This window comes from Sciurus carolinensis, chromosome 19, assembly GCF_902686445.1.
Source record: "Sciurus carolinensis chromosome 19, mSciCar1.2, whole genome shotgun sequence".
In the NCBI taxonomy this organism is placed as follows: Eukaryota; Metazoa; Chordata; class Mammalia; order Rodentia; family Sciuridae; genus Sciurus; species Sciurus carolinensis.
In genome coordinates this window covers 3,560,300-3,582,467 of record NC_062231.1, presented here as the reverse complement: position 1 = coordinate 3,582,467, position 22,168 = coordinate 3,560,300, and the positions used below count along the sequence as shown (strand labels likewise).

The following is a 22,168-nucleotide window of genomic DNA, read 5'->3' as shown; positions in this document are numbered from 1 at the left end:
GTCTACACCCAGGCTCTTAACCACTCTTCATATCAAAATCCTGAACTCAGTGCTAATTTGGAAGCCCTGTAAAATGAGGGAAAGAGCCACAAACACAGACAGGCATGGTGGCACAAACCTGTGATCCCAGTGGCTTGGGATGCTGAGACAGGAGGATCATGAGTTCAAAGCCAGCTCCAGCAACTTAGTGAGACCCTAACTGACTTAGTGAGACCCTGTCTCTAAATTTATATATATAAAAAAAGGGGTGGGGGTACTGGTGATGTGGTTCAGAGGTCAAACATCCTGGAAACCCCAGTACCCAAAAACACACAATCAAATAATTTGACCTTTGAAATAATCAGATCATAGCCATGATCCAGAAGTGCCAACACTCCAGTTTTAAACTTACCTATGACCCCCTTTGCAGTACTGGGTGTCACATGATGTGGGCAGGGCACGGGCACAGGAATGGGTTTCTTCTGTGGTCGCAGATGTCATGCTTTATTGTTCTGTGTGACCCTCTGAATCTTCTCCCCAGTAGCCTGGGAAGACGCCCAGCTTGCCTGGACCTGGCTTGTTCAAGACTCTCCCTTTGATTCTGCCTCTTATACTTTTCTCTATGATCAGAAAGTACCACTTGGTCATATGCTGCTTGAGGCACATAACCTGCAGGATCCCCTGAATGGTCAAAGGTGTGTGCAGATGGAGGTGCTCCCCAACTTCTCTGGTGTGGGATGGCCTGTGTGTTGTCACGTGAGCCACTTGAGCACGATGTCCAGCTCCCCCAGCCCCTGTCGGCAGCATCAAGAGAAGCTTAGTCCCCTAGTCCTTGGGAAAGCTCCTCTGTGCTGGAGAAGGAATTACTGCAGCTGAGGCGTATGAGCCTCGGCTCTCCGAACACTGCGGCACACGACCTAAGTGGGTAAACAGATGGAAAGGAACATAGTGCAAGATTGTTCAATCTATTTTTTTTCCTTGAAGGGAAGCTTTCTCTCATCCCAGAAAGAGGGCTGAAAACACCACTGAAATGTATTATAGTGGATCCATGTCCAGTTTTCTTACCTTTGTCATTACTGTAACTTAAATGCAGAGAGAAAAGAAGGATGACTTGCTGCAGAAAAGAACATATTCCCTGCAAGTTTAAGGAGAGCTCAACACCTCTGGTTACTTAAGGAAGGCAGCTTACACCAAGGAAGTGGCATGGAGCCTAATGTCACCCTCTGCCTCCCACACAAGCCACAGTGATCATGCAATAAACAGAACCTTAATGAAAAAGCAGCAGGCTCAACCAAGAACATGGTACTTAGTAATCCACAAGGATTCATTCTTAAGAGAGACATGGAAGAAGGGTGTGAAAGAACGCTAATGAAAGCCATCTACACCAAGCTGTACTCATCAGGTTCAGTCATGGTCTGCCGTCTGTCCTGCCCACGTCTTGACTCAGTTTGTTTTCATTATTTTTGGAATACAATTCCAGAGCTGAAATATCATATATAATCCTTCCTAAATGTACATTCTCATGACAAATAATGATTTATGTATTTATCTATTTTTCCCCTCTATTATACTAAATAATTGAGAAGTGACCATATTTAGAATGGTTTTCTTGCTTTACATATTTACAACTTTGAATCTATAGTCTTTTTTCCCCTTCTATGATGCTTACTCAAGGAATTATCTGGCAAAATTATATTGATTATGTTGTTGGGATTATTTTATTTATAGTCTTTTTTTCATTTTAGTTAAGCAAAATGCTCAAAATGAAAATTTAAATGAATAACACTACTGCAACATTGATCTGACACTATAAAAATTCAATTATGACTCAGGCACAGTGGTACATGCCTGTAATTCTAACTCAGGAGGCCAAGGCCAGAAGAGTCTAAGCTCAAGAGCTTAGACTTAGTAAGACTGTCTCAAAATTTAAAATGGATGGTGGGGTATGTAGCAAAGAAATTCAATTATATTCTTTCAGAATAAATTGCATTCACATGTCATGCAAAATGCAGAATAATAAATATAATGAGCTGTAAACATTAGTCTTAAGTCAAATCAAACTTTTTGGCTTATTTACATTAAAATATTTTATCTTTCAGAGAGAAACTTTTAGAAGACAATATATAAATTATAAACACTTAAGAGTGAAAGCATCTTAAATTCTTTCCTCACTAACATAGACTTTCCATTTAATCTAATTAAATTTCATGTTTTTCCACATATTTTCTCTAGACTATTATTAAATGTTTTTCAATAAAGAATATTAACATACCATCAATGTGGATGCCATTTATCTTTTGCTACCAAGTACTTTCTTTGCATTAGCAATTATTTTTTAGTGGCAAGTCATTCTGATTTATACTATGATAAAATTCCATGTCTGTTCTGAAATCGATTACTTTTCTGTATGAGTTTAAATAATAACATCACATGGCTATACCATTACCTTTAATTATCTACTTATGATTTTTCATAATATGCATTTTATTGCCATATTTTCAATGAACAGATTATTCATTAATAATTTCTGGTGGAAAATGTAAAATACCATATTAACAGAACACCTTTTATAAAACAAAACACATAGTTCTGTGCATTTCAAGTCAGTTCAAGAGAGATTCATAATTAATTTCTTAGTGCATAAGACTAAAAGTAACAGTTTACATTAAAATCTTATTTAAAGATGACATATTAATATAGGTAGGAAAATACTAAATTACATACAAGTATTTTCTATTAAGAGTAAAGTAGAATGATTTTATGATTCTTGCAGGTAAATGGATAAATCTGGAGACAAAAATGCTAAGTAAAATAAGCCCATCCACCCAAAAAACCAAAGGTCAAAAGTTCTCTCTGATCTGAGGATGATAATACACAATGGGGAGGGGGAAGAATAGAAGCTCACTAGATCAGACAAAAGGGAATGAAGGGAAGGGAGGGGAGATGGGAATAGGAAGGACAGAGGAATGAATGGGACATCGCTTTCCCATGTCCACATATAAACATTCCACCAGTGCAACTGCACATCGTGTACAACCACAGGAGTGGGATCCTAATTAGGATAAGTCATACTCCATGTATGAATGTCGAAACACACACTACTGTCATGTACATCCATAAGGAACACATTTTTTTGTGTGTGTGTGCTGCTGGGAATTGAACCCATGGCCTTGTGCTTGCAAGGCAAGCACTTTACCAACTGAGCTATCTCCCCAGCCCCAGGAACACATCTTTTAAAAAAGAATAAAATACACATTTTATACCTGGCAGTCATCCACCTTTGTTCTCATCACTCCTTTTTCCCATACACAATATTTCTGCTTTTCCATCTGGATAAGTCAGTTCCACAGAACCATTGAGAATCACTGACCAGGAGTCCAGCTAATTAAAAAAAAAAAAAGGAGGAACAGTATTGTGATGACAGAATGATACTTAATGGTACTTAAAAATTCTTAGCAGATCCTCTGCCTTAAAGATGGAATCAATGACTTAGGTGATACTGACTCTTCAGGAAGTTCACAGAATGAGCATTTACACACAACTGCATATCTACACGTCCTCATAGGCCTAGCACAGAGCAATATCATCTGCCCCTTTAGTCTGACTTTGGATATTCTTCTTGAAAGTGACAAAAGGAAAAAGAGTTTCCTCCATCTCTCAAAGCACATGTAAATAATATATAATAATCACTACTGCCCTGACATCACATTACCCTGGTAAAAAGCATTGCATTTATGACGTAAGTTGCAAAACTGAAATGTTCACAAGGTTGTAGCTCAATGGTAGAGCATCTGCCTCATGTGTGAGACCCTGGGTTCAATCCCCACCACCGCAAAAAACATCACCAATATTGTATGAAATGTTACATATAATGGAGAATAAAATAATGGATTTCAATGTTGTGACAAAATGAGTACACCATGGTTTTTTATTCAAACTTTTCACTGCTGATTTCTGAGAAGGAAAATATAAGAACTGAGTTTTTGTCTACGTGCTGAATCGGGAGATCCTCAAACAAGCTGTTCAAGAGGAGGAATATTCACTGACCCCGTCACCACCATTTATCACAATGGTCCCTGTTCCTCCACCACTGCAACTCCATCACAGCACAGAGTTCTCTCAGCGACATCGCCATATCGGCAACGGCAGGCAGCTGGTGCATCAACTCCAAGAGTTGTTCTGAAAAGCAAAAGATGCTCCTGGTCAAAACCACACCCTTTATTAAAAGTGCTCTAGGGTTCTTTCTTTGTAAATGCCACGCAATTTTGCCTACTGAAAAATACATTTTCAGTGTCTTCAGTAAAAGTCTAATTTTCTGTAGGTACATAAAGATTTCTGTCACCATGAAAATGGTGGTATTTCCTTTTGATTTAGAAGCAAGTAGTTACACTGTGAACCAAACACTAACGCCACTGAAGAAGTCATTAAACTTAAAATGGGAAATTTCAACTGAAACCCAGCTGTCATCTTCTAAAGTAAGGCTTATTATAGCCAAAATAAAATGGAGCTCCAAGAATTCTCTAGTAAGGTGACAACTTCATTCTAATGACTTTTTGGGCAGGTGGATGCTTAAAATAGCAAAAATAACTACATTTCATTAAAAAATATTTGAAGGGAGATTTTCTGTAAATCAGGCAAATCCATAAAAATTATTCAATTAAACATTCACAACATATGATTTAAGTGAGAACTGATATACCATTTCTTATCCCACAGATTGGCAAAAAGAAGAAAAGCTGATCACTCTCCCACTGTCAACACTATGGAGAAACAGCTTATACTTTGTTACAGTTGGGGCTTTTGACAAGGCAGATGGCTTCATAGTCCCTCAAATACTGTGATCTCTATCCTTTAGTTCTGTGTTCCTATTATGAAGTAGCTTTACTAATTATCCACTAGGTTTCTCCACATTCTTCACCATGGCCCTGTGAAGTGCATGTGTTCTTTTTCATTTCATAGGGAGGAAACTGAGGCTCAAACACATATAATTAGAAAGTGACAGTGACATGATTCAGGACTCTGGACTCTGAGTGGCAGTGAAGAGCACAGGGTATGTGTCAAGACATTCAATTCTTCCTAGTGGTCTTACTTAAGGTAAGTTGGTAAATTTCCTAAGCCAGTTTTCTCATTTGCAAAATAATATATCTACCTTCATTGAACAGCCATGAGAATCAAATGTACTGATAAAGTACTTGTCACAGAGTAAATATTCAACAAATAAGAACTGCTATTGTTGTCTTTATAATTATAGTCATGGTATCATTTAACGCCTCAGCTAAATATAACATACGTTTTTCTTGTCACCCAAACAATCTAAATGTCCTTTATATATTCCTTCTGTTAATTTTGAGCAACAAATTTTATGTTATTGGATGCATTTTGTTAACTGCTAGGGAAAAAGTAAAACAGAAAAATATAATCTGTGAAAACATTACATTTCCAGAAGGACAGACTCAGTGGTTTCCTCTTGTCCAGTTGGGTAATGTCACATTCTGACTAGACTCTACATCATCCCTCCTCCTGCTACGGTGCTTGTCATTACACAAGGTGGCTTGGAGAATCAGGAGAATAATGATAAGTGACACCCAGGCCTTCTGTACAGTAGGACAGTGCTCTTTAACCTGACCCAGATTTATGTGTCAGAAGATCAATTTACTGTTGCAACCAATATTAAAAAAGGTGGTCATAGTGATGATAAAATCTCAAAGCACATCAGTCAGAATTTAAAGAATAAATTCTGTTTAGTGAACATTTTACTTCTGAAATGAGTAGGTGTGAGTGAGTCGTGCCATAAAATATATTTATTCCCAGGAACAGCAAAGAGGTTCTGAATGCCACTGTAAGAGGTGACACCTATCTATTCATGTGAAAGGCAGGAATCACTAGTTTACAACTGCACTGACCTTTTGATTTGAAATACAGAAGCAAATGAACAAGTCATGGTCCTCCGATCAGCACACCACGGCCGGTTCTGCTGTTCCCAGCCTGTTTTCTGCAGCCATCATCCCTCGTCCCTCACTATATACGCTATCACAATATAACCTGTAGAACACACATTTCTCCTTTTCCTCTCCAGCAGTTGTTAGATTTCCTTGGGCAAGTGAAGGTTAATGGGTTTAAGGAAAATGTGAGATGGGAAGATAATGATATGTAAGAAATGTGTTTGAGTTTAAGATATGTTCAGAGAATACCAGAAGTCAAATAATTACCACATCCATGACCGGAGAAGAAAAAGTGGGCAGAAGACGTAAGACATCTCCACTAATGTCCACTAGAATGACTGCAATGTGCTTTGAATAAGCACGTTTCTTGTTTCTGACAGGTTCTGATTTTATTAGTGGGTCATGCCATCGATTTGTGATATAGGAGCAGTGACTGGCATTGATACAATACAAGATAGGAAATAACTCTATCACATATTATAAGAATAAAAGAGATGGGGAAGATCTAATAATAGTGGATGTACGTAGTTCTTCAAGCTCAGTAGAAAAACCAGGATGACACACATGTTTACCTGGATTTTTTTGAAGTCTCTCAAGGATTCAGAAGTACCCAGTCACTGGTTTTGTGAAAACTCCTGCACAACTATTTCCTGTAGTGGAGAATTGGAACGATTTTTAAAAAAGAATTTTTCTATCATTAATAATTAAAAATACAATAAATTTGGAAGCATTTGGCTATTTAGGCATTTGGTTCAAACTAAAGTCTAATAAAGCCACGAGTATTATACACACGAGGGGCTGAGGGAGCCAAGAGCTGAGACCTTGGGATGCAACTAAGAGAGTCCCTAGGAGAAGTGGAAGGGAGAAGCCACGGTGTTGCAGAACTGCTTTCTCAATATTTTTAGAAGAAACTTCTAGAATTATATTCTTATTTAGAATGATAAACCACTGTAACATGTCCTGTTTTGTTACGATAGGAATGTTCTTGTTTATGAAAACTATTAGTCTTTAAAAAATTTTTCTTAGTCATCATTGTGACACAAAGAAAAAAACAAATCAACTTACAGACACCAGAAGCTGAAATCAGTTCAGAAAATAAGTTTATCTTGGTTTGCTTGATTCAATATCATGTTTAATAAAGGATTAATATTAAGTGTTATTATTGTTTTTTTTTTCAATCTTGAAAGGTTTTTGGTGGTACATGAAGCAGGAGGAAAAAAATTATTTCAAAGTGACCAGACCAAAGCCATTTTTTTCTACCTTAATGTATCAAGCCCTCAAAACAAAAAATCAAAGTTCAGGGGCTAGAGTACTAGAGCACTCAGTAGTAGAGCACTTGCCCAGCATGGGTGAGGCACTGGGTTGGATCTTCAGTCACACATAAAAATAGAAAAATAAATAAATTAATTAAATAATGGTATAAAACAAGGTGCAAAACCATTCAATAATTGAGTACAGCTGGGAGCAGTAGAATGCGTCTTTAATTCCAGTTACTGCTCAGGAGGCTGAGAGAGAAGGATCACAAGTTCAAGGTGGACCTGGGAAACTTAGTAAAATCAAATTTCAAAAAAGAAAAGAAAAGCAAGGAAGCAAGCAAACAAACAAGTGATTTTTTGCACTTATTTGTCGGAATAAGTACTTCTTACTTTCCAGAAATTCTGAGATGGAAGCCTTCTCAAATACAAAGTCAAAGTCTTCAATTTCCATGAATAACAGAAATCCTGCACATAATTTAATAATCAGCATTTTCTTCCAAGCTATTAAAAAGATAAATTAAAAACAGCAGATACATTCACTTACAAGACGGCTTCCAACCAAATGAACTTGTACATAAGCAATATTCTATCTAATTAAAAAAAATGCAAGCAAGTTTCTGAATTAAGAATGTAAATTGAACACACTTGCAGTTTCATTCATTCTTTCAAGTACAATAGAGGGATTTAAAAGACAAAATAAGTTTGCATGGACAAAGAACAGAAGTATTAAAAAAACATTTTGGACACTGGAAATCAGATGAACACGTTGGTTTTTGATACATGACAGGGACAGCCCTGTCTTCAGGGGGTGAATCTGAGACCCATGGCACTGGGTTCACCCCCACCTCCACTCTCTGCTCCTCTGCAGCACTCACCACTACCTGCAGGGTCTGACCTGTCCACTTGCTAATCACTGTCTCTCCAACAGACTTTGACAAAATAAGAACCTCTGCCCTGTTTACGGCCTTGCTCAGAGCCAGGAAATGTTCAGCACCCAGAAGGTGCTCCACTACATTAGCTGAATGAATGAAAGAATAATTACCACCTCATGATGTTCACCTACAGAGAGTCAGCAACTCCCATCAATGCTGTAGTTAAATTACACATAACTAATTCAAAGGTTTGGTTTTCCATATTCTACTCTTCTTACTCCCTATCTCATATCTATTTTAAATGGTCAGAGTTCTCCCACAAACATGTTTGTCCCACTCGAACACATAATAAGACAAGCTACTCACACATACATATACCCACACCTTCCTATAGCTAATCCCACAAACTCAGTTCATTTGATTTCTCTTGAAGTACATACTGACCCAAGGAAGAGGGCAAGTGGTGGAACAGATAGATCATTTGGGTTCAGGCAAGGGTGGTTATGGATTCCAGAACTTTGGTGGGAGATGACTGCATAGAAGTTGCTCTTGTTCCTAATATGCAGAGCAAAAAGTCAGAGTTGGGGATGTATTCAAACACAAAGCCATGATTACACAATTGACTCTTGCTCACAAGGGAAGGTAGATATCAAGTCACTTAGAACTCTTAACTTCACAGTGCAAGTAAAGAACGTCTTTACCTCTCAGCGCAGGTGCTGCTAGCTTGGCATACTATCCTCTTCCACTCAGACTTCCTCCACATGGAACCAGAGTGGAAACAAATTCATTCACATGACAGTTTACTGACTTCCATTAACCAACACTTACAGAAAACACAAACTTAACAGAAATAGTGCTTAGAAGACAACTAGGAAGTAAAACTACCTGGAAGACAAATTTAGCTGTGTGTGTGTGTGTGTGTGTGTGTGTGTGTGTGTGATATAAGTTAAGCTATGAAAGAAGTTTTGGGGAAAGATCTTACTAGGAAGTTCATTCATCATATTATATGTAGACTTCTGAAGGTATTGGCTAACACTGACTTTTTATTTTTTCCCAACAAATACTATGTATACAAAGGAAAAGCGTTCATCACCCACATTTATACAAAGGAAATTCATAAATTAATGACTTTTTAAAGTTTACTGGATTTGCACTCTATTGTACCAAACAGTTTTACCTCTAAATATTTTAACTCCTCCTGGATTCCTTTTCTTGGTTGCACTTACCAACATCGTCGTCTGTCCTGTCGATTGGGTCCTCCTCCAGGCAGTCTCTCACAATGTCCCTTCTCATCAGCGGATCCGATGCCCTCTCAAAGTCTCCTCATCGTCATCCTCGGAATCCACCGCTGTTTCTGGCAATCCACTCAGGTCCATGTCACCAGCCTCACTTTCTGTGGCCCTGAAATGAACATTTAAGATATTTAAAAAACTAATTTTGGGAACCCAAAGAGGTAAGAACAATTATAGTACAAAGAGGTTATGTTGTATTTATTTTTCTGTAGCTAAGTCAGAAGGACTCGACATTCAACTATTTGTGCATCAGACACTATAAAAAGAACTACTTCAACAAGATTGTTCATATTACAATGTTAGGATGAATGATTTTTAATCTCAGCAGTTTTTATTTCTTATCTCAGCCATCACACAGCATTTGAAACATAGTAGAATAAAGAATAAAATAGAGTACTTGGTTTCATTTCATCTTTCAAATAGAACAGTTTAAGCTATGAGCTAAAGGGTAACAATTTGTTGATTCTGAACAATTCTTCCTCCAGAGGAACTGGTAAGAATTTATCAATGCTAAGAAGACTAAACTGATTTTCCCCTCTTAGACAGTCTTTGAGGAGAAATGAACCACAAATCAAAGGTAACTTGATAAAAACACAAATCAAACAATAACAATTAGTTAAAATGACTACTCTTAAAGTATACATCAATAAACAGTAGAGGAGATCACATATGCCTAAAGACGGCACATTCTGTCTTCCCATTTACCAACATGCCCGACTACATTACCAAATGTCAACTTAAAAAGACAAACATCAGGGACTGGGATTATAGCTCAGTGGTAGAGTGCTTGCCTAGCATGTGTGAAGCACTGGGTTCGATCCTCGGCACCACAATAAAATTAACAAAATAAAGGTATTGTGTCCATCTACAACTAAAAATATTTTTTAAAAAAAAGACATATGCCAACAAGTGAATAACCTGAATACTTAGTTTCTTAATCAGCAAAGTCACTTATTTCAAGATGGTCTCTTCTGCTGGGCTATCTGAAGCCTAGAACAATTATTCTTTCAGTTTTCTCCATTCTTCTCTTACCCACCTGAGCCACCCCTATATTATGTATCATCATCCACTTATCAGAGAAAACATTTGCCTTTGGATTTTGGGCTTGGCCTATTTCACTTTGCATATTTTCCAACTTCATCCATTCACCAGCAAATTCCATAATTTTATTCTTCTTTATGGCTGAGTAATATTCCATTGTGTATATATACGACAGTTTCTTTATCCATTCATCTATTGAAGGGCATCTAGGTTGGCTTCACAATCTAGCTATTGTGAATTCAGCTGCTATGAACATTGATGTGGCTGCATCACTGTAGTTTGCTGATTTTAAGTCCTTTGGGTATAAACTGAGGAGTGGGATAACTGGGTCAAATGGTGGGTCCATTCCAAGTTTTCTCAGGGATCTCCGTACTATTTTCCAGAGTGGCTGCGTCAAGTTTCAACTCCACCAGCATGAATGTTAAGTCTTCCTGATTTATGGTTCCCTTAAGCAGTATGAAATGTCCTTCTTTATCCCTTCTGACTAACTTTGGCTTGAAGTCCACTTTTCCTGATGTGAGGATGGAAACCCCTGCTTTTTTACTGTGTCTGTGTATGTTTTTTCCTATCTTTTCACCCTTAATCTGTAGATGTCTTTTTCTGTGACATGAGTCTCTTGAAGGCAGCATATTTTGGGGTCTTTCTTTTTAATCCAATCTGCCATTCTATGTCTTCTGATTAATGAGGTTAGGCCATGAACATTCAGGGTTATTATTGAGACATGATTTGTATTCCCAGTCATTTGGGCTTATTTTTTTTTGCTTTTTTATTGTAAATAAATGGGATGCATGTTGTTTCTCTATTTGTACATGAGTCAAGGCATACCATTTGTGTAATCATAAATTTACATAGGGTAATGTTGTTTGATTCATTCTATTATTTTTTCCCTTCCTCCCCACCCCTCACACCCCTGTTTTCCCTCTATACAGCCCTTCCTTCCTCCATTCTTACCACCCTCCTTAACCCTAACCCTAAACCTAATCCTAATACTAACGCTAAACCCTCCCACCCCCATTATTTGTCATCATCTGCTTATCAGTGAGATCATTCATCCTTTGGTTTTTTGAGATTGGCTTATCTCACTTAGCATGATATTCTCCAATTTCATCCATTTGCCTAAAAATGCCATAATTTTATCATTCTTCATGGTGGAGTAATATTCCATTGTGTATATATGCCATGGTTTCGTTATCCATTCTTCAACTGAAGGGCATCTAGGTTGGTTCCACAATCTGGCTATGGTGAATTGAGCAGCAATGAACATTGATGTGGCTGTATCTCTGTAGTATGCTGATTTTCAGTGTTTGGGTATAGGGCAAGGAGTGGGATAGCTGGGTCAAATGGTGGTTCCATTCCAAGCTTTTGAAGGAAACTCCATACTGCTTTCCAGAGTGGCTGCACTAATTTGCAACCCCACCAGCAATGTATGAGTGTTCCTTTTTTACCACAACCTCGCCAACACCTGTTGTTGCTTGTGTTCTTGATAATCGCCATTCTAATTGGGGTGAGATGGAATCTTAGGGTAGTTTTGATGTGCATTTCTCTTATTACTAGAGATTTTGAAGATTTTTTCATATATCTGTTGACTGCTTGTATATATTCTTCTGTGAAGTGTCTATTCATTTCCTTAGCCCATTTGTTGATTGGTTACTTGTATTCTTGGTGTAGACTTTTTTGAGTTCTTTATATATTCTGGAGATTAGTGCTCTATCTGAAGTATGATTGGCAAAGATATTCACCCACATTGTAGGCTCTCTCTTCACATTACTGATAGTTTCCTTTGCTGAGAGAAAGCTTTTTAGTTTGAATCTATCCCAGTTATTGATTATTGCTTTTATTTCTTGTGCTATGGGAGTCCTGTTAAGGAAGTCTGATCCTAAGCCAACAAGATGAAGATTTGGACCTACATTTTCTTCTATAAGATGCAGGGTCTCTGTTCTGATTCTGAGGTCCTTGATCCATTTTGAGTTGAGTTTTGTGCAGGGTAAGAGATAGGGGTTTAATTTCATTCTGTTGCATATGGTTTTCCAGTTTTCCCAGCACCAATTGTTGAAGAGGCTATCTTTTCTCCATTGCATATTTTTGGCCCCTTTGTCTAGTATGAGAACATTGTATTTATTTGGGTTTGTGTCCATGTCCTCTATTCTGTACCATTGATCTACCTTTCTATTTTGGTACCAATACCATACCATTTTTGTTACTATTGCTTTGTAGTAGAGTCGAAGATCTGGTATTGCGATACCCCCTGCTTCACTCTTGCTACTGAGGATTGCTTTAGCTATTCTGGGTTTCTTATTCTTCCAGATGAATTTCATAATTGCTTGCTCTATTTCTGTAAGATATGTCATGTGGATTTTAATTGGAATTGTATTGAATCTGTATAGCACTTTTGGCAGTATGACCATTTTGACAATATTAATTCTTCCTATCCAAGAACATTGGAGATCTTTCCATTTTCTAAGGTTTTCTTTAATTTCTTTCTTTAGTGTTCTGTTGTTCTCATTGTAGAGGTCACTCTCCTCTTTTGTGAGATTGATTCCCAAGTATTTTATTTTTTTCGATGCTATTGTGAATGGGGTAGTTTTCCTAATTTCTCTTTCTGAAGATTCATCACTTATGTATAAAAATGCATTGGATTTATGAGCATTGATCTTGTAACCTACTACTTTACTGAATTCACTTATGAGTTCTAAAAGTTTTCTGGTGGAATTTCCAGGTTCCTCTAAATATATAATCATGTCATCAGCGAACAGGGATAGTTTGAGTTCTTCTTTTCCAATTCGTATCCCTTTAATTTCTTTGGTTTGTCTAATTGCTCTGGCTAGAGTTTCAAGGACGATGTTGAATGGAAGTGGTGAAAGAGGACATCCCTGCCTTGTTCCAGTTTTTAGATGGAATAATTTCAGTTTTTCACCATTTAGAATGATATTGGCCATGGGCTTAGCGTAGATGGACTTTACAATGTTAAGGAATGTTCCCACTATTCCTATTTTTCCTAGTGTTTTGAGCATGAAGGGATGCTGTATTTTATCAAATGCTTTTTCTGCATCTATTGAAATAATCATGTGATTCTTAACTTTAAGTCTGTTGATATAGTGAATGACATTTATTGATTTCCTGATGCTGAACCACCCTTGCATCCCTGGGATAAAACCCACTTGATCTTGGTGCACTATTTTTTTAATATGTTTTTGTATGCAATTTGCTAAAATTTTGTTGAGAATTTTTGTGTCGAAGTTCATTAAGGATATTGGTCTGAAATTTTCTTTCCTCGATGTGTCTCCATCTGGCTTAGGTATCAGGGTGATATTGGCTTCATAGAAAGAGTTTGGAAGGGTTCCCTCCTCTTCTATTTCATGGAATAGTTTGAGGAGTATTGGAATGAGCTCTTCTTTAAAGGTTTTGTAGAACTCGGCTGAGAACCCATCTGGTCCTGGACTTTTCTTTGTTGGTAGGCTTTTGATGACCTCTTCTATTTCATTGCTGGAAATTGATTTATTTGTGTATGTCCTCCTCGTTCAGTTTAGGCAATTCATATATCTCTAGAAACTTGTTGATGTCTTCGAGGTTTTCTGTTTTGTTGGAGTATAGATTTCCAAAATAGCTTCTAATTTTGTTTTGTATTTCACTCGTGTCTGTTGTGATGTTTCCTTGTTCATTCCGAATTTTAGTAATTTGAGTTTTCTCCCTCTTTCTCTTTGTTAGTGTGGCTAAGGGTTTATCAATTTTATTTATTTTTTCAAAGAACCAACTATTTATTTTGTTAATTTTTCCAATTGTTTCTTTTGTTTCGATTTCATTGATTTCGGCTCTGATTTTAACTATTTCCTGTCTTCTACTACTTTTGGTATTGGTCTGCTCTTCTTTTTCTAGGGCTTTGAGCTGTAGTGTTAAGTTGTTTATTTGTTGATTTCTACTTCTTTTGTTGAATGTGCCTCATGAAATAAATCTTCCTCTAAGTACTGCTTTCATAGTGGCCCAGAGATTTTGATATGATGTGTCTTTGTTCTTGTTTACTTCTAAGAATTTTTTTATTTCCCTCCTGATGTCTTCCATTATGCATTCATCATGTAATAGTGTATTATTTAATCTCCAGGTATTGGAGAAGTTTCTGTTTTTTATTCTATCATTTATTTCTAATTTCAGTCCATTATGATCTGATAGAGTACAAGGTAGTATCTCTATCTTCTTGTATTTGCTAACAGTAGCTTTGTGGCATAAAATATGGTCTATTTTAGAGAAGGATCCAAGTGCTGCTGAGAAGAAAGTGTATTCGTTCTTTGTTGGATGGTATATTCTATATATGTCTGTTAAGTCTAAATTGTTGATTTTGTTATTGAGATCTATAGTTTCTTTATTCAATTTTTGTTTGGAAGATCTATCCAGTGGTGAGAGAGGTGTGTTAAAATCGCCTAGTATTATTGTGTTGTGATCTATTTGATTTCTGGAATTGAGAAGGATTTGTTTGACGTACATGGATGAGCCAATGTTCGGGGCATAGATATTTATGATTGTTATGTCTTGTAATTTATGCTTCTCTTAAGCAGTATGTAATGTCCTTCTTTATCCCTTCTGACTAGTTTTGGCTTGAAGTCCACATTATCTGAAATGAGGATGGATACTCCAGCTTTTGTGCTGAGTCCATGTGCATGGTATGTTTTTTCTCATCCTTTCACCTTTAGTCTATGGGTATCTTTTTCTATGAGGTGAGTCTCTTGCAGGCAGCATATTGTTGGATTTTTTTTTTAATCCAATCTGCCAGTCTATGTCTTTTGACGATGAGTTCAGACCATTAACATTCAGGGTTATTATTGTGATATGATTTGTATTCCCAGTCATTTGACTCATTTTTGTTTTTGACATGATTTGGTTTCTCCTTTTTTTGGCTATTCCTTTAGGCCAGTTCCTCCTGTTGTGAATTTGCTTCTTTGTTTTTCATCTCTTCCTCATGGAATATTTTGCTGATAATGTTCTGTAATGCTGGCTTTCTTTTTGTAAATTCTTTTAGCTTTTGTTTATCATGGAAGGATATTATTTCATCGTCACATCTGAAAGTAAGTTTTGCTGGGTATAAGATTCTTGGTTGGCATTCGTTTTCTTTCAGGGTTTGGTAAATGTTGTTCCAGGCCCTTCTAGCTTTTAGGGTCTGGATTGAAAAATCTGCTGATATCTGTATTGGTTTCCCCCTGAATGTAATTTGATTCTTTTCTCTCACAGTCTTTAAAATTCTGTCTTTATTTTGTGTGTTAGGTATTTTCATTATAATGTGCCTTGGTGTGGTTCTGTTGTAATTTTGTATATTTGGAGTCCTATAAGCCTCTTGTACTTGGTTTTCCATTTCATTCTTCAGATTTGGGAAATTTTCTGATATTATTTCATTGAATAGATTGTTCATTCCTTTGGTTTGTTTCTCTAAGCCTTCCTCAATCCCAATAATTCTCAAATTTGGCCTTTTCATGATATCCCATAATTCTTGTAGATTCTGTTCATGATTTCTTACCATCTTCTCTGTTTGGCCAACTTTGTTTTCAAGATTAAATATTTTGTCTTCAATGTCTGAGGTTCTGTCTTCCAGGTGTTCTACCCTATTGGTTATGCTTTCTATGGAGTTTTTAACTTGGTTTCTAGTTTCCTTCATTTCAAGTATTTCAGTTTGTTTTTTTTTTTCAATATCTCTAACTCTTTATTGAAATGATCTCTTGCTTCCCATATTTGGTCTTTTAACTGTTGAACGGTGCGATCATTTAATGCCTGCATTTGCTCTTTCATCTCCTTCTTCAATGCCTGCATTTGCTCTTTCATCTCCTCATTTGCTTCCCTGATTGTTTTAATTATGTACATTCTGAACTCCCTTTCTGACATTTCTTCTGCTGTGCTGTCATTGGGTTTTATTGATATAATATCTAGGTTTGTTTGGGACATTTTCTTCCCTTGTTTTCTCATATTGGTCAGATGTCAGTGGGACTCTGAGATATTGCAGATTTGCTCTATTGGCTTATAGTGTCTCTATCGATTTCCAGTGTATCACCTCCCAGCCTTCAGTAGCCTGAAGTCTTGGAGGAACTTGATAATACACTGCTTCCGAAGAAAGCTGCCCCTAGTCTGCTACTTGTTCCAGGGCTTGGTGCTGGCTCTGTGCAGAAAGGCTCTCACTGGGCGGTCTGCTCTGAGAAGCTAACTGTGAAAGGAGTCTGCTGCCGGAGGGAGCAGGGTTGCTTGCAGAAGTCCCTGGCTGTCCTGCCCTTGTCCCTGAAGCTGTCTGCGGGCTGGAGCATGCCGCTGGCTCCGGGACTTGGAGATGGTTTGTGCAGAAAGGTTCTCACTGGGGGCCTGCTTGGAGAAGCTGGCCATGTGGGAGGAGCCCTGCGCTGGAGGGAGCAGGGCTACCTGGGGAAGTCTCTAGCTACCTTGCTCTGCTCTGATAGGCTGCCTGTACCCGGGCCTGCCACCCAGGCTGAGCTTCACCCAGTGGGGGAGTCTTACCCCATGGCTCTATTTTAGTCCTAGTCTCTCAATGCCCCTCCATCTTGAATCCTGGGTTCTGGAGCGACAGGAGATGCAGTCACCCATCTAGTCCACCATTTTGGATCACCCTTATTTTTGTTTTTTTACTTGACTTGGTTTCTCCTTTGGTTGGCTTTTCCTTCAGGGTAGATCCTCCCTTTGCTGATCTATATAGTTTTCATTTCCTCCTCATGGAGTATTTTGCTGAGAATATTCTGTAGAGCAGGCTTTCTATTTGTAAATTCTTTTAGCTTTTGTTTAGTGTGGAAGGATTTTGTTTTGGTTCATCAAATCTGAAGGTTACTTTGCTGGGTATAAGATTCTTGGTTGGCATCCATGTTCTTTCAGAGCTTGAAATATGTTGTTCCAGGCCCTTCTAGCTTTTAGGGTCTAGGATGAGAAATCTGCTGATATCCATATCAGTGTGCCCCTGTATGTAATCTGATGATTTTTCTCTCACAACCTTGGCTATTTATATTGATAGGTGAGATGACTAAACTTCAGCATCCCCTAGTGTTTTAGCCAAGGCTATTGCAAATGGCAGCTCAGACACATAGATTCAACCTGTCTTATTTGAGGCTTCACATCAACATTTTCATGTTTATATATTGAAAATATTTGGTCTGGCAATAAATAAGCCAGAATTAACATGCTGCTGACATGAAATATCTCTGTGTAAGTCTAATCTGTGACACTCTTTGCTTGGGAGGGCCTCGTTTCCAGTTTCCTATGATCAACCCCACTCAAATTCACCCCAAACTGCAGAGGTACTATTATATACATGACAAACAAGATCAGGCACATGAAAATCAAGGATGAATCTGTCCTCCCCAGAAAACTGCAGACATGAGGTAAAAGGAAGAAAATGTATTCCAAGATAAATGGCCATTTTTTTTTTTTTTTGCACCAGGGATTAACTCCATGGGTACTGACCACTCAGTCACCTCACCAGCCCTTTTCATATTTCATTTGAGACCGGGTCATGGTGTGTTGCTGACGGTCTTGCTAAGTTGCTGAGGCTGTCCCTGGACTTGCAGTCCTCCTGCCTCAACCTCCTGAGGAGCTGGGATTACATGACTGCACGACTGTGCCTGGCTGGCAATTCTTAATGTACAAGAAAACTGAAGTACCATTACGTACACCATTGTGGAGACCCCAATGGCACGTGTCATCTAACCAAGACTTGGAGGTGTGGGACAAGGGAGAGAGTGTGGAGGGGTTCTGGAGAATGGGAGATGGAACTCAGGTTTTTTTGTTGTTTGTTTTGACTTTGTGCTGGGGATTGCTTGGTGGGTAAGTGCACCAGAACCAAATTATACCCAGTCTTCTTTACTGTGTATTTTGAGACAGGGTCTCATTAAGATGCCCACACTGGCTTCATCCTTGTGATCCTGCCTCAGCCTCTCAAATCACTGGGATTTCAGGAAGGCAGCACAGTGCCCAGCACCAGAGATGAGTTTTCATGTGGAGAGAGAGACACATTGAAGTGAATCCTCTTTTTCCCTCATGGCAGTGGTATTCATTGAAACTGATGAAGGAGGTAATATTTGCAAAAAATCATATTTTCTTGTTTTTTTTCCCCTAAGGTATTCACAATATTCTTCTTTCCCCTATAAGATGAGCAAAAGCAACAAACTGTACAGTGATATTCATATATGAAAAAACATATACATTGAAATTGGCATTGGGATCTTGGCCAACATCATTCTTCTCCTCCTCCACATCTCCTTGTGCATCACTGGGCACAGACCTAAGCCCACTGACCTGCCCATAGGTCTCTTGGCCCTAATCCACCTGGTAATGCTGCTCATCAAGGGCTTCAGAGCTACAGACATTTTTACACCTCAGGAGGATGGTGGGGTGATGTGATATGCAAATTAGTTATCTACCTGTACAGGTTGATGAGGGGCTCCTCCCTCTGCATCTCCTGCCTGCTGAGTATCCTCCAGGCCATCACCTCAGCCCCAGAAGCTCCTGCTTGGCAAAGTTCAAACATAAATGCTCACATCACCTGTGCTCCCTTCTTTTCCTGTGTGTCCTCTACTCATCCTTTAGTAGCCACCTCTTCATCTCCATTACTGCTACCCCCAATGTGACCTCAGACGACTTTATGTATGTCACAGAATCCTGCTCTCTTTTGCCCATGAGCTTCTTCCTGGGCACACCTTTGCCAGCCTGTTGACCTTCAGGGAAGCCTCCCTTATGGGAATAATGACCATCTCAAATGGATACACGGTGGCTCTCTTGTGCAGGCATAGGAGGCTGCCCCAGCATCTTCACAGAACCAGCCTGTCTCCAACATTATCCCTAGAGCTGAGGGTCACACAGACAATCCTGCTGCTCTTGAGTTGCTTTGTGGTCATGTCCATTATGGACAGCATTATCAACTATGCCAGAATCACACTGAATGATGATGATTCTACTATATCCAGATTCTGTGGCCCATAGCTACACCTCCGTCAGTCCTTTGGTGTTCACTGCTACTGAAACATGTCTAATTAGCATTTTGAGATATGTGTAGGGGAAGACGTGAAATATCTCATTAGCCAGTGATGGATTAGTTCTGTTAAGATGAGAGAACATGCTCACTTTGGAATGATTTGTCATGTCAGAGTGTATATGCTCTTCACTTTAAATGCAATACAATGTCTCACTTCTTATGTTAAACCCATCTATTTGAATACGCGTGGATGGCAAATACATAAAGGAAGAGCAAATTACATGCCTATCTGAGATATTACCAGGGGTTCGTTTTTCTCATTGGGTCCTCAAGTGGGACCTATGATGTGAGTGTTACTTGTCATGACCTGCGTTATTCCAAACTATCTTTAGGTACAGTAGTTCCAATGCTTTTCAGTAATTGATTGTCTCAGTTATCTGTGTTTTTCCAAACTAGATATGTAAACATTTGCAACTGTAAAATAATACATGATCCTGTGTGCACACATGCACAGATGCACGTGCACACACACACAGACATATGGACATACTACATTCAGGGAGTCAGTCATTTCCACACCATTGCTCATAAAACCATGTTTTAAATATTCAAAGATAGAAACAACTCAATGCCTACAACCATAAGAATATATAAACAGTACATGGCTTCTTCAGACCCTGGAATATTATCAACTCTTCAAATGGAAGAAAATTCTGGCACATGGTGTCACATAGCTGAGCCCTCAAGTTACTTTACTTAGTGAAGTGCGTCAGGCAGAAAAGAACAAATACTGTATAAATGAAATTAAAGAAGTTAGAAAATAGAATCTAGAGATCCAAGAAAGCAGGAAGTTGTGAGTATTCACTTGATGAATATAGAATTTCTGATCAGCAAGAACAAAAGTGCTGAAAAGGCATGGTGGTAAGAGTCCTGCAATCATGTGAACAGACTTAAAGCCACTTGACTGTGTGCTGAAAAGTGGATCAAAACGTTTATGTCTTATATATTTCATCACAATTACCTTAACCCAGTGGTGGAAGATATTCTTCCTGAAATTAAAGAGTAAATGATAAGATTCTAAACATGCCACTGTGTCATTTGGTGAGTTTTAAAACATGATAGTTAAATTGTCCTAGTGATTTGAGGATTGGTTTGGAAGAGTTCGAATCCTATTCTCAGTCTCTCTGAAGAAAGATGGATGCCACTCTGCATCTCAGCCTTTCAGAGACTTTAAGCTCTGCAGTAGAGAGCTCTGATGTTATGGTTCTCTGGATAAAATGTACATGAGGTTAAAACACCACGTTTAAACAGTAAGTCAGACAGGGGAATTTACCTAATCATGACGTCAGTGTTGAGGAAGTGAGGCACTTGTGATATATTCCATTTCAATTCCAAAATAAGTCAAATATAAAATACTCTCAAATAAAATATCGGTAGACAATGTAACAATTAAAGGAAGCCAAGGATATGAGTATAAAGTTTTATAAAACCAAAAAAAAAAAAACACAGAAAAGAGGTTAGGGACCAAAGACTTACAGAACAGAAACCAATGAACAAATGGCCGTGTAACTCATTATCAACAGCTGTTAAGTGTGAATTAATGAAACCCCCCATAGAGTAACATGGAGTGGCTGAATACACACACCTAAATAAATACCAATAGTAAGCACTGAACAACACAAACACTGGAGGAGTGAGGACACACACAGGCTAACAGTACAGGAAATGGGACGCCTTGCAGAAGAAACCCAGGAGAGCCTGGGACCCTGAACTAATCACTGGCTCTTTAGATCACCAATGGTCAGAGGAGACAAACTCCATCACAGACTGACAAGAGCATCAACCCACCAATAAGCTGTCACAGTTACAAATGACTGACATAATGTTAGTCAACAAAATAAGTAAAATACTGACAGAAGTCAAGATAAATTAACTGCAATATAATAGGAGAAAAACAATTTTAGACTTCACATCAAGGTGCAGCTGTAAACACTACCAGGACAAAAGGACCTGAGACACATGCACAACCCACAGACAGCAGGACACAATGTATTCCAAAGTGCTCTGGAAAGTGCTCAAGACAGGAGACACACCAGGTCACAAATAAGCTTCCTCAATTTTAAAAACACCAAGAGAATATCAATTATCTTTACAAAAGCAATAGAATGAAAATAAAATTAAATGCAGAGGGACAGTGTAAATCACGAATATGTGGAGACTAAACAACCCTTTTGAACCAGTAATGCAAAGAACTCAAAAGTGAAATCAGAAAATTTCTTGAGAAAAACAAGAAACAAAGTACAACATACTCCAACTTGGGGAAGCACCAAAAGGAGGATGAAGAGACATAAAACAATACTTACCGTGTTACAGAAGAAAACATTTGCACATAACCTACCTAACTTGACTTTTAAGGACCCAGAGAATGTACATCAAAACAAACCCCAAATCACTCAAATAAGGACCATAATGAAGATAAGAGCAGAAATAAATGAAAAGCACTCAGATCACCAGTAAAAATCAACCAATCTGAGATCTTGTTCTTTGATGAGGCAAACAGAATGTACAATCTTCCATGTAGAATGGCTAAGAGAACAAAAAGGAAGACAAATGAAATCAGAAATAAAAGAGGAAGTATAACTGATACCACAGGAATAATGGGAATCACAGAAGAGTGCTGTGAACAATTACACATCAAAAAACCAAATAGAGCCCTAGCCACAAACAATTCCAGAATGCAGAGGATGAAAAAATAAAAACTTGCATGAAGCCATAATGAATGGAAAGACTGGGCCAGTAACACAACTCCTGCCCACCCCCAAAGTTCCAGGCCACATGACTG

The 22,168-nt window shown here is 38.2% G+C and overlaps 1 pseudogene; it reads right to left on the bottom strand.

The window, feature by feature from the left end:
* Nucleotides 1-22,168, bottom strand: part of LOC124971141 (rap guanine nucleotide exchange factor 2-like) — a 96,015-nt pseudogene that overhangs the window by 52,480 nt on the left and 21,367 nt on the right.